Source organism: Herpailurus yagouaroundi, unplaced genomic scaffold, assembly GCF_014898765.1.
Source record: "Herpailurus yagouaroundi ecotype Mexico unplaced genomic scaffold, PumYag 188, whole genome shotgun sequence".
Classification (NCBI taxonomy): Eukaryota; Metazoa; Chordata; class Mammalia; order Carnivora; family Felidae; genus Herpailurus; species Herpailurus yagouaroundi.
Window position 1 is genome coordinate 4,254,788 of NW_024412419.1, and position 12,697 is coordinate 4,267,484.

A 12,697-nucleotide genomic window follows, 5' to 3' on the forward strand; every position below is an offset into this window, starting at 1 on the left:
ATTCTTTTATTCCATTGTGTTTGATTTGGCAGCCCAGGAACTGCACTAACACACGATCTTTCCCACAGCAGGTGCTCCGTGAAAGCACGTTAAGCGTCCGTGATAAATTAACAGAAGCAGGAAAGATGCCAATCGTTCGAAGATGCTTCTGTTGTACCGTGTGTGCTTCCCCTGCAAGAGTGGTTTCTCACATTTTTCTCGTCTGCCGTAGCTGCTTGTGTCTTTTGGAGCCGAGTAAGCCGGATTGTGATGGTTGGAGAGTGGCTTCCCTAACAGATGAAATTAAGAGAGCTACCGGGACTCCCCGCACTCGAACCATTACGATTCGAACCAAGGTAATGGGAGGAGAGTGAGGGGGTAGGAGCAGAAGTGTGTCTCGATATTTATTTAATTTCAGCGCAGCACATTTGCACTCACTGGAACTGTGCCTTGCAAGCAGATGTTGCAATCAGCTGCGAACACGGGAGGTGAACAAAAGACGCCGGAGTTGCATGTGTGGCTGGTGAGGGTAGCAGAGTCCTAGGCAAGGACAGGTCTCCTGCGGAGGCAGAGAGGGGCCCGTCCCCCCTCCCCCCGCATTCCCCACTGGATTCTGAGCACCTGCTCTAGCGCTCTGAGGATTCCAGAATCCCCTTTGACTCTCATTCCCAAACCTGCCCTGCTCTCTATCTCTGCCCCGGCCCCCACTCTATTATCTCCTGGCCTGAGAGATCCTCTCCCGCCGACCCAGTAGGTTCTCTGTCCTCATGAAGCTAGCCACCAGAGTGAGCCTCATGGAGAAAAAATGGGGTTCGCGTTCCGTGGAAATCATGGCTCTCTTACGTTCCAAACAGTGGGCTTGGCGGAGTTCATTTTTCATTTTCCTAACCTCAGTTTATTCATCTATGCCATGGGAATCATTTATCTTCTCATAGGGTTTTGAATGAAACAATGTAGGTAAAGTTTCCAGCACAAAGTAAATACTCAATGCATGTGACTTCTGGATCTTAGCCATGGCCTTCCCAGCTGACACATCCCCAGCTGGAAACTAATAACCCACTGTCTATTCCATTATTCTCAGTAAGCTTGTGTCTTGAGAAGATAGGACACAGGCAAATGCTGAGGTGCATAATAATCTATCATCTGTCTTTCTATGTATGTATCTATGTATCTATCATCTGTCTATATTTCTATCTATCATCTATCTATCTATCATCTTTCTTTCTTTTTTTTTTTTTTTCAACGTTTATTTATTTTTGGGACAGAGAGAGACAGAGCATGAACGGGCGAGGGGCAGAGAGAGAGGGAGACACAGAATCGGAAACAGGCTCCAGGCTCTGAGCCATCAGCCCAGAGCCCGACGCGGGGCTCGAACTCACGGACCGCGAGATCGTGACCTGGCTGAAGTCGGACGCTTAACCGACTGCGCCACCCAGGCGCCCCTATCATCTATCTTTCTATCTTTCTATCTATCTATCTATCTATCTATCTATCATCTATCTATATTTCTATCATCTATCTATATTTCTGTCTATCTTTGTATCACCTATCTTTCTATCATCTATCATCTATCTTTCTATCATCTATCTATCTATCTATCTATCATCTATCTTTCTATTATCTATCTATCTATCTATCATCTGGTCATTTAGCTTAAAGACAATTTCTTCCCTGAAGTGATATATGTCCTTTCCATAAAAATCTCTGTACCTACTGTGCCCTAGTTGAAAGCCCCTGTGGCTTAGAGAAGCCATGGTCATCTCTATGACAGCTCTCTGGCCCAGGCCACTGAGGACCATAAAACTCAGCCCCCACAGAAACTCAAGGACTCAGACTCCCAGTTAATACCACCAGGGGATCCCATTATGGCTCAGTATCAGAGCCAAAGACACACCTGATCCTCAGCCAAAGTGTTAGGTCTTCAGTCCGTGTGAGATGTTCTTTTTTGAGTCTTTACTTCTTAGGTACCCCTTTTCTCTTTGGATTTCTTGTCTTTTTGCCTTTCCTCCTTTCCTTCTTTCCTCCTCTTCCTCTCTTTCCTTATCTCTCTCTTTCTTTCTCTTTCTTTCTTTCTTTCTTTCTTTCTTTCTTTCTTTCTTTCTCTCTCTTTCCCTTTGGCTCTTTTCTCAGATCTGCTTCCTATCTAAGATGTTGGAGTTTCATTGTACTTGAAGACTCTCTTCCCCCAGGAAGTTCAATAAAAACTAGAGTGAGGTCCACAGAAGAAACACCATCTTCAGGGGCTTCAGGCCAAAGCAATCTTCAGTGTAGACAAGCCTCACCTTAGTTCCCAGGGCCGAGACTCCTCAAAAGCATTATCCCATTCCACACACATAACCCACAAATTTCTCAGGTACACCACTGATTTTTCTCTCTTCTTTCTGATACCAGTTATCTCTTCCTAGCACGACTAACGTAGGTTTATCCTTAATGTCTCGTAACATATAAACTGCTATAGATTCTGTCAAAGGCGAAAGAAAATGAGTATCTGTTGGCCACTTTCTGTATTTGAGGTAATGAGATAAATGCTGTATGTCTTTTAGGATTAATTTATCTTAAGAAAGTCTTCCAGTAAAATTATTATGCTCACTTCTCTACTAAAGAAACAAAGTTTCTGAAAGGATATTCATAATCCAGTAGAAACATAGAGATGCTAACTCAATTTTCTGGATTTAAATAAATCTCTTATTTTGTCATATCTTATATTTTTTAACAGGTCATTTTATATTGAGAATTTTTTGATAGTGTAATTAGATTTCAATTTCACTATTTAATTCTTTAAGTTATTATTTTTAATGATTATTATTTTTTTTTTTGAGAGCGAGAGAAAGAAAGAGACAGAGCATGAGGAGGGAGGGGCAGAGAGAGAAGGAGACACAGAATCTAAAGCAGGTTCCAGGCTCTGAGCTGTCAGCATAGAGCCCAAAACAGGGCTTGAACCCACAAACTGCGAGATCATGGTGTGAGCCGAAGTTAGACACGTAATTGACTGAGCCACCCAGGTGCCCTTCTTTAAATTATTTTTTAAGGGAAGGGGTATATATTTTATTTGGATAAATGTTTTATTTATTTACTTATTTTTCAGAGAGAGAGATCCTGCATGCCAGCAGGGGGAGGAATAGAGAAAGAGAGAGAGAGAGAGAGAGAGAGAGAATCTTAAGCAGACTGCACACCCAGCATAGAGCCCAGCTCTGAGCTCGATCCCACAACCTTGAAACCATGACCTGAGGTGAAATCCAGAGTCAGATGTTTAACCAACTGAGCCACCAAGACGCCCCTAGAAATTTAGGTACAGTAAAACCTTGGCTTATAAGCATTATTCATTCCAGAAACATGCTTGGCATCCAAAGCACTTGGATATCAAAGTGAATTTCCCCATAAGAAATCATGGAAACTCAGATGATTCGTTCCACAACCCAAAATATTCATATAAAAAGGATTACAATACTGCAGTATAATACAGAATGATAAAGAAAAGACAAAATATAAAGAAAATAAACAAACCAGCCTGTACTTCCCTTTGAAAAGTCTCGTGGCTGGAGTGAGGGAGACACGAGAGAGAAGGGTTATTGCGTAGGACGACTTCCATTATCACTAACGGAATCACTGCTATCTATTGGCTCAGTGGAATCTTTTTCTGCATGGGGCCATGGACACACTTGCACGGATGTTGACTACAGCACAGTAGTGATAAACTCTTGTCGTAGGCTATATTTACTGTAAGTGGCAATAAGGCAGCAGAGGAAAGGGTCTATATTCGCAGGCAGCCTGACCTAGAACGAAGCGAACCATTCCTAAGCTCACTCTTGTGTGGAACAGCAGAGGACTGTCCACAGGTGCTTTGACGTGACAAAAATTCACCAGTGCCAGTTGTGGGCACCTCCCAGTGTTCTGAAAAATCACTCATCTCTGCCAGACACTGCGGCCTGCGACCCAGCAGCGGAGCATGGGAGATGATCACCCACGATCCTGCAGCAAACGAGTGAGAGACAGAGATAGAGAAAGAGAGAGAGAGAGACGAACCACTGGCTCAGTTGTAATTGTGTGACATTCGGTGTCATGTAATACTCCTATTACAAGACATTGCTCATTCATCAAGTGGAAATTTATTAGAAATGTTTGCTTGTCTTGCAGAACAAGTTACAATCCAAAGTTTCACTATATATATTTTAAATTGAAATTGTCTTTAGCGGCGCCCGAGTAGCTCAGTCGATTGAGTGTATGACTTCAGCTCAGGTCACGATCTCACGGTTCGTGAGTTAGAGCCCCACATTGGGCTCTGGGCTGACAGCTCAGAGCCCAGAGCCTGCGTCAGATTCTGCGTCTCCCTCTCTCTCTGCCCCTCCCCTGCTCATGCTCTGTCTCTCTCTGTCTCAAAAATAAATAAAAGCATTAAAAAATTTTTTTAAATTAAAAAAAAAAATAGTAAAAGAACAAAGAGGCCAGAAGCAGATCTGGGAAATTAAGGAAATCAAGATAAAGATAAGGCTCATATTGAAGAGTGACTAGAATAAGTAGGCTATTCAGGAAATGCTAAATTGGCCAAAATAAAAATGAAATGGAACCCTAGGGGCGCCTGGGTGGCTCGATTAGTCAAGTGTCCAATTCTTGATTTCAATTTAGATCATGATCTCACAGTTCATGAGATCGAGCCCCATGTCAGGCTCCACACTGGCAGCGTGGAGCCTGCTTGAGATTCTCTGTCGCTTTCTTGTTCTTTCTCAAAAATAAGTACATTAAAAAAACGAAATGGAACCCCTCTCCTGTAGCGTACACAGAACTGAAGTCCTTAAAGTCTTAACATGTGAAGGGAAAATTTAAAAAACAAAATTAGAATAAATGTTAGAAAAGTCAAAATTAGAATAAACATTAGAAAAATATCTTTGTAACCCTGGAAAGAGGGTTTCCTATAAAACACACAGAAGAAGAACTTACAAATAAAAGCATCCTAAACAGATTCTATCAAAATTAAAAATAATCGTTTCAATCCCAAAACAACATGAAGTTTGGAAAGCAAAGCTTAAACTTCAGAAAAAGTATCTGTGGTGCCTATAAGTGGCAAATGATTTGTGTCCAAAATTCATAAAGAACATTTACGGATCAATTAAAAACACAAATAGCCCAATAGAAAGGACCAGAATGACTGTCTCTAGATACTCCATAGGGAAAGAAGACCCAGCAGCTAATAAATGCATGAAGAGTCGTTCAGCTTCTTTTATAGGCAGGGAAATGCATCTGGCAATCAAAGGCCCTGTAACATTAACCCAGGCAAAGAGCATGCATAGAGATTCACATCATTAGTTGAGTCATTGATGCCAAAGTAATACCACGCCAATGGTTTTCCAGTGCAAAGAAAAATCCGTATCTATACATTCAAGAAACCTATTTTCATCTCAACGCAGTGGTCAGTTTTAACAATGCTAACGGTGTTTCAAGCACATATCTTGTTCTCTGCCCCCATGTGATAGGAAATACACCTGTTGTTAGCAGCCAACGGAAGACTGAACATGATGCATTATGCTTTCGAGTGACTTGAATTTCTATAGAAATTGCACGTCCCATGCAAACCTCTTCTCAACCAGTTCTTCATTTATGTGATCTTTTCTTACAGATATCTGCACAAGTGGATCAGACTCAGTTGCACCCAAGCCAACCCTCCATTCTTTGGATATAATTCTCCACATGTTTCCATAATGCAAACAGACAATTGAGAAATACGTACATGCACACGTACAATGCCAGGGTCCCAGCCAGCCTCTGCTATTCCAGAGAATTCCAGAGAAGGGGAAGACAGTGATCCCGGAGGAAGCGGAGTTGTGTGTTTGAATGCCATGGTGTTTGACGTATCAGGGGTTGCGTGGGTGTGGAGAGTCTTAACAAACAGGCATAAATAAAGCCCATGAGGATCTGTGAGGTCATACTTGACTCTGAGTGGAAGGAAGGTGGTAGGGATGTTGGGGTTGGACCCTGGAGGCTTGGTGAGAAAGGCGAGAGGGTGTGAGACACAGGAAATGACATCAGTCCAAATGGACGCGCTGTCGGATTTGGTTGGGTAACGATAGTGGCCGCACATTTCTCCCTTCTCAGTACTTTCCAGTACATTCCAGTACATTCCAGAGTACATTCCAGTTGCCTCATAACCCCCAGAAGGAGCTGGCTCTCTGTCAGGCCCTGCAGAGCAGAGAGAAAAACCGCCTCGCGGGGTCCAGCAGCAAGGAGTGGTTTTGGCCATGTGTTTCCTCATCAAACGGCACCTCAAACAGGCCTCAGACTTTCTTTTTTTAAAAACTTAATTTAGGCAACATTTTCCAAAGCAATTAAACCTAAATCTGTACGAAAAAAGAACCTTCCTCTTTGAGCATCAGCCTGGCCCGAACAGAAGGTCCTGTTCAAAGACCTTGCTGTTGTTGATAACAGAGCCGGACCGGAACCACAGTCTCTGCCTGGGCTCACAAGCACCCTTCCCGGTGCTCACGAGCGCTGTGGTCACCCGTCTCCCCGTGAGGCTGCACACTCAGCACAATGCCTGGAAAGTAAAATGTAGCCTGGTCTCCCCCTTATTCATTCCAGAAGCATTAGTATTAATTTTTATTGATTTTCAAAAATACGTAGTAAGGCAAAACGCAATCACAAAGAGCTTTAACCGTGGGAAAGCTTTTACTAGGTCATATCCTCATTAATTTATGTTCAGTTCTAATTCTTCCTTAACACAACCTTACACTGTGACCCAAGATCTCAGCCTGTCTTTACGGCCCGCGTGTGTGTGACTCCCCAGGAGGGAGACAACCTACTAGCAGGCAAGGCTCTGTTAACCCTTCAAGCTACTGTGGATTTCAGGGGTTTTCTCCCGAAGCGTGGCGTTCACGCGGCTCTGGGTGCCCGTGTCTCCAGGTGTCACTTGCAGAGCCGTCCCAGCGCTCGTGTTCCAGACGGATCCGCCAACCTCCAAGTGGCCACGGGTGCCAGCAGCAGGCACGCGCTGGTGTGTGTGGCTCTCTGGTTCTCTGGGGTGTGGGACCTAAATGCCGCGTGTTCCCTGCTGCTTTTTCATCGGAAGGGGCTTCCTGGAGATCCAAACTGCAAATATAGATGAGGAGTCTACTGGTCATGGTCCAGGATCGGGGACAGCAGACAGAGAAGACCGTGGGAACCAAAGTTTAACCGGTAATGAAGTTGGGAGAGAGCTCACGGTCAAGGTGAACATCACGTACAAGGAGAGAGTGGGTGTGTGTGTGCGTGTGAAAGAGAAAGTGTGCGAGAGTGTGAATGTGTGTGAGTGTATTGTGTGAGGGCGTGTCTGTGTCAGTGCGTGAGAGTATGTGAAAGCGTGTGTGTGTGTGTGTGTGTGTGTGTGTGTGTGTGTGTTTAGGGGAAGGCAAGAAGGAGTGCAGTGGGTACAAGGTAGACAAGTAGGGGTACCACATGGGGAAGGACCTCAGTCGGTACAGAGGGTCCCTAAGCAGGGGCTGGTGTGGCCAGCGTTCCCTCCTTACCCAAACCTCTTAGCGAACATTGTCACCCAAGGATCAAGGCTGGTCTGCACCGGGACAAAATTGCCTTGTGACATAGGCATAGAGACCTAAGCCGATAAATACATCATCCCCCTAATCAATGAATCTGCTCATTTCTCTCTCTTCTGTGACCATTTGTCTACATCATCTCCACTTAGGTGCAGAAGGAAGAAATCGGCACTCTAACATCACCATTAAAAAGCACACCCTAGAGGGGCGCCTGGGTGGCGCAGTCGGTTAAGCGTCCGACTTCAGCCAGGTCACGATCTTGCGGTCCGTGAGTTCGAGCCCCGCGTCGGGCTCTGGGCTGATGGCTCGGAGCCTGCTTCCGATTCTGTGTCTCCCTCTCTCTCTGCCCATCCCCTGTTCATGCTCTGTCTCTCTCCGTCTCAAAAATAAATAAACGTTAAAAAATTTAAAAAAAAAAAGCACACCCTAGAACTTCTAGAAGTATTAAGATCTTCATTTTGAAGGTGTTTCAGGCAGCTAAATAATGGCATCTATGTGGAAATTCCATGCGGTTTTAAGAAACAGGAAGAAGCTTCAAGAAATCAGGCCTTGAATAAAGGACCCAGCTCTGCTTCTTTACCAATATTCTGTCCTTTCAAAGAGGTACGGAAATAGTGAAGATTTACATAGAAAATTCTAGATGCAAAACTGCAAATGCAAAAATAAAAATCGAATAAGATGTTAATATTTGGCTATTTGTTTTCTTTGTTATGTGGGATGAAGGCCTGGCAGTCTTGTCTCTTTCAGAAAAAAATTAAAATTCTGCTGGACAACATGCACATACATACTTACCGACATTTTAGAGAGAAAAGAGACACTAAAATGCACCCGCTGGACGAATGAGACCTGGGGATGCGTTATGCCACGTGGTGGTGACTGTAGACAACCAGACTGCATCTGATACTCGGGACTTGCAAAGTGAGTAGACCTTGAGTCGTCTCCACACTCAAAAACCTTAACCATGTGAGGAGACAGACGTATTAACTAACCTTACCGTGGTAGCCATTTTGCCAATTTGTCTCCTCCAATTCTTCTCTTCGTGCTGATAAAGTCATTGAGATCCAGAGGGAGAAAAGGATTATTTCAAGTTCACCAGTAAGTAAGAGTAGAACCAAAGTGGACAACAAAGAACTGTTGTGTCCTTGGATGGTGCCCTTGCACCTTCATAGACTTCCGTATTCCCCACTCCTTCCTCCCTCCTCCCTCCCTCCTTCCTTTCTCCCTCCTTCCTTCCTTTCCAGGAGCTAATTATGTATCATGAACCTCTCTTCAGACTCACCATATGGGGACTTTTGCAGGAAGCTCTTCTCACATCCTCGCACATATTTTCATGAGGATCAATCTACCTTGACTTACGTTCACGGAAATTCTTAGAAAGGGAAACCAAACATACTTCCCAATCGGCTTATTCTGGTTACTTCAGCAAAGTCTCCAGCTGCTTTGTGAGGCATTAAGATAGGAATTTGCCAAGGGTGATGTTTTCATCATCACATCATTAAGCAAAATAAACATAATATGACAGCAGCATCCTCCACCGGGGGTCTCTGCAAGGAAACCAGACCCAGCTGCCTCCCTCCTCAGCGGGCCACCTCAGCCACTGCCCCCTTGCAAGTCCCCGAGACCCGATTTGTGGTGAGACTTTGGAAAAGCCTTCCATTTGACTCTCATTTGGACTTAGGCCCTGGGATTAACCTCAAAGTGCTTCCCTCGGGCAGATTCAAAATAAGCTTTGCAGACGATGTGAAGTTGGTCTTTGAACTTCTGAGAAGAAGCCTCTGTGTTCAGAAGGCTGGCAGGCAGACAAGCTGGGGCGGGGGGGACAGTTTACAGCTCCCGGGCCTTTAGGCAGTTAGATGAAAATCAGGTTGGCCAAGGTCCTGGATGTGTGTGTGTGTGTGTGTGTGTGTGTGTGTGTTTTCAGGAGGGGAATAAAAACACGCTTTTGCCAAAAGTCTCCTCTTGTGACCAGTGTGATTTTAATTACATTTTTTTTACACTGTCAAAAGCCCTGAACCAGAAAATTCACTTCATTAGAAACAAAAACAAACAAACAATTCCGCAAAACACGAGTCTAAATGTTAAAAAAGAAAGCCAGGGGCATGAACAGGGAAGGTTTCCAAAGAAATTATTATTATTTTTTTATTTTTTTTTTATTTTTGGGACAGAGAGAAACACAGCATGAACGGGGGAGGGGCAGAGAGAGAGGGAGACACAGCATCGGAAACAGGCTCCAGGCTCCGAGCCATCAGCCCAGAGCCTGACGCGGGGCTCGAACTCACGGACCGCGAGATCGTGACCTGGCTGAAGTCGGATGCCCAACCGACTGCGCCACCCAGGAGCCCCTTTTTCAACGTTTTGTTTTTTTTTTTTTATTTCAAAGAAATTATTCTAAAGACGATATTTTATTTCAGCTGAGGAAAAAGGGATCGTGAGGGCGTCGTCAAGCATCAAAAAAGTCTTGATTAGGCTGCATGGATGACAAAGGTAAAAAGGAAGCACAGCAGAACGTTTAAAGGCATGACTAGAGTCTTCTGGGCCCCGTGTTCATCAGCGAGAGTCAAGCGAGACTGAACCTGCTGAGTACGGACACCTCGTGTATCCGTAAGGATGTCCCTGTCCGTTAATAAATGCTACCTGTAGCCATGTGCATTGTTTCTGAAGGTCATTATCGTGCACAGTGGATACATTTCGTAGCGATTTAACGGTGCGCTCCTAGCACACATCTTTGTTTCTCTGGGTGTGACTGTTTATGATACAAAGGCTGTCCACACCGTGTCACAAGGTGAAAGAGGCCTCACTCCTGATGGCCGTCAGAAGTCCAGCCCCCGGCCATGCGCCCAGGCCGCTGGCCGAAGTCTCGTTTTTACACACACAGCCCGCTGCTCCGAGGCCACGGGGACGGGCCTCAGTTCTCCTAGACTTGCTTTGGACCTCTGCGCGGCTCCGACTGGCTCCCCCCTTTCTACCCTCCATGGGTTTCCCTTACGCCTCAGGACATAGGCACACCCTGGCTTTTTTGCGAGGCCCCGGGTGACTCCCCACTTGAACCTCAGCTTCCGAGCTGGTGTCCCGTGCCCCCTTCCGGTTCCCGGAGGACGGGAAGAAGAGGTCGGATTTTCGGGGGACTCTGCCATTAGGAAGGTGAGCAGCAAGAAATAAAAAGGCCAGGGTGAGGACCCAGGAGGCTGGTGTCAGAGACGCGGGGCCAGGCAGCCACGGAGAAACGGGGCAGGAGGTCTCCAGGCCTCACAAGCAAATGCAGATGTGACAGCCAAAGCAGGACGCCAGTCCTCCCCTTGGTTCTAGAAAAGAACAGTTCTTTTGATCAGATCTTTGGGAATCTGATTATTTAGCACTAGCACTCTTTACCAGACGCCGGGAGGCTAACTTCCTTGCAAAAGGCCTCTTTTAAGAAACGTATGCTATTTAAAATAAAGGGGGGGGGGGCGGGGGAAGTTAAGTTTAAACCATTTTCAAAGGTTAAAAATTACATTAGGACAAATGAGATCCCTTCATGGAACAAGTAACCAAATCTGAGAAGTGTGTGTTATCTCCATGGAGAAAATTTGAGCTTAAGTGAAACCAGAAGAGGGGGGTCACTCTCGGCCTGACCCCAAATGCCTCTCGCTCACGTCTGACTCTGATTCAAGATCCGCGGGCAGAACTGGAGCTCTGCACAGAAGGGCTTTGTGGCCATCTTGGGGTATTTATTTCAGGCTAATTTTTCATCTGAGTCAGAGGAAACATTTAAAACCCGATGAAGTAAACTGCAGAAAGGAAGCAAAATCCGAAAGGAAGGTGTGCCTGGAGGGACTGCTCATGTGTAAAGCCGTCTGAAGAAAGTAAAGAATTCTCCAGAAAACGCGGCTGCAGAACAGCACCCCTCCCGGTGGACGTAGGGGCTGGTGCGCACCCACCCTTCGGAGAGCCATTGTTCATTGTGAACGCTCAGTTAACGTCAAATCCAACATCACCGTCGGAGAAAATTTGCCGTTAGAGCGTTAAACGAGCAAGCCGGTGAGCCTGTTTCGTTTACCTCTCGCTTTTGGGACACGAGAGTACTCTTTTCTGAAACTACAAGATTGCTGTGGTTGCACAAATATAAACCATTGTCTTCATAATTCAGAATTTTTTAAAAGCGTATATCACGCTGTAGATAGTATTCTGTAGATCACTCGCCTCTGCCATCAGAGGAGCTGTCACATTCGGGAAACGTGAGCGAAACACAGTTCGATTAATCAAAGGTTTCCTAAAGCCTCAAAGGTACAGGGATGCAACGTCAGCCTTCCAAGAGATGTACTATGCCCAATCTTCCAACCTGCTTCTCAGCCTTGAGTCTAAACTCATCCCCCGTGGGAGCAAACTTTGGGAAACGCTGATGTAACATCGCAGAACACTGAGGCCTAGCGAGACTCTCCGGCTGACCTCGCAGGGTGCTTTCTCTAGCCCGCCGCTCGCTAGAACCGCACAGGACTTGCGGAGAGAAACTCCTGGCATCGTTTCTCAAGTTGTTGTTCGAAAGATCTAGGATAGAACACAGAAATCTGGAGTTTTCAAACCTCCTCTGGGGGCACCTGAGTGGCCCAGCTGGCTAAGTGTCCAACTCTTGATTTCCAATAAGGTGATGGTCCTGAGATCAAGCCCCATGTCGGGCTCCACGGTGAGTGGGAAGCCTGCTTGGGATTCTCTCTCTCCCCTGTCCTCTCTCTCTCTGACCCTCCCCTGCTCATGCTGCGTGTCTCTGTCTCAAAAATAGATAACTAAATATGAAACAAAATTAAAACACCCTCTGGCAATCGAGAGAGGGATGGCCTTTGTTTGGAAAGGACCACGTAAACCTCTACCTTTCGTTTGGCATGCAGAGAAGACGCATTCTAACTGTGACACTGCACTGTTGGCTTCCCGTATCCCACATTGCAATTGTCTTACAGAAATCCTCACAAAGTTTCCCCACCCCCATTTGGTCGGGAGTCACGTCACATCCAGCTTGAGTGATGGGGATCACGGCCATATGCGGGAAGGTCCGAGCCAGGAGACGTGCCCTCAACACACTGATTGTGAAACCCTGCAGCCTGGGCTCTGGTCTCAGCACTGCCATTGACTAGTCATTCGATTTGGGAAAATAAATACCTTGTTCCTTGTTCCTGCTCTGATTAAGTAGGAAGCTGGTCCAGGACGTGATTGTCTCCTCTCCTAAC

General features: G+C 45.7%; 1 long non-coding RNA gene across 1 annotated transcript; it reads left to right on the top strand.

Moving 5' to 3' along the window:
- The first annotated feature begins 248 nt into the window (after positions 1-248).
- On the top strand, positions 249-5,897 carry LOC121044542 (uncharacterized). Its single transcript, XR_005797338.1, has 2 exons — positions 249-335; positions 5,591-5,897. It is a non-coding gene; the product is annotated as an uncharacterized LOC121044542 (long non-coding RNA).
- The last annotated feature ends 6,800 nt before the right edge of the window (positions 5,898-12,697 follow it).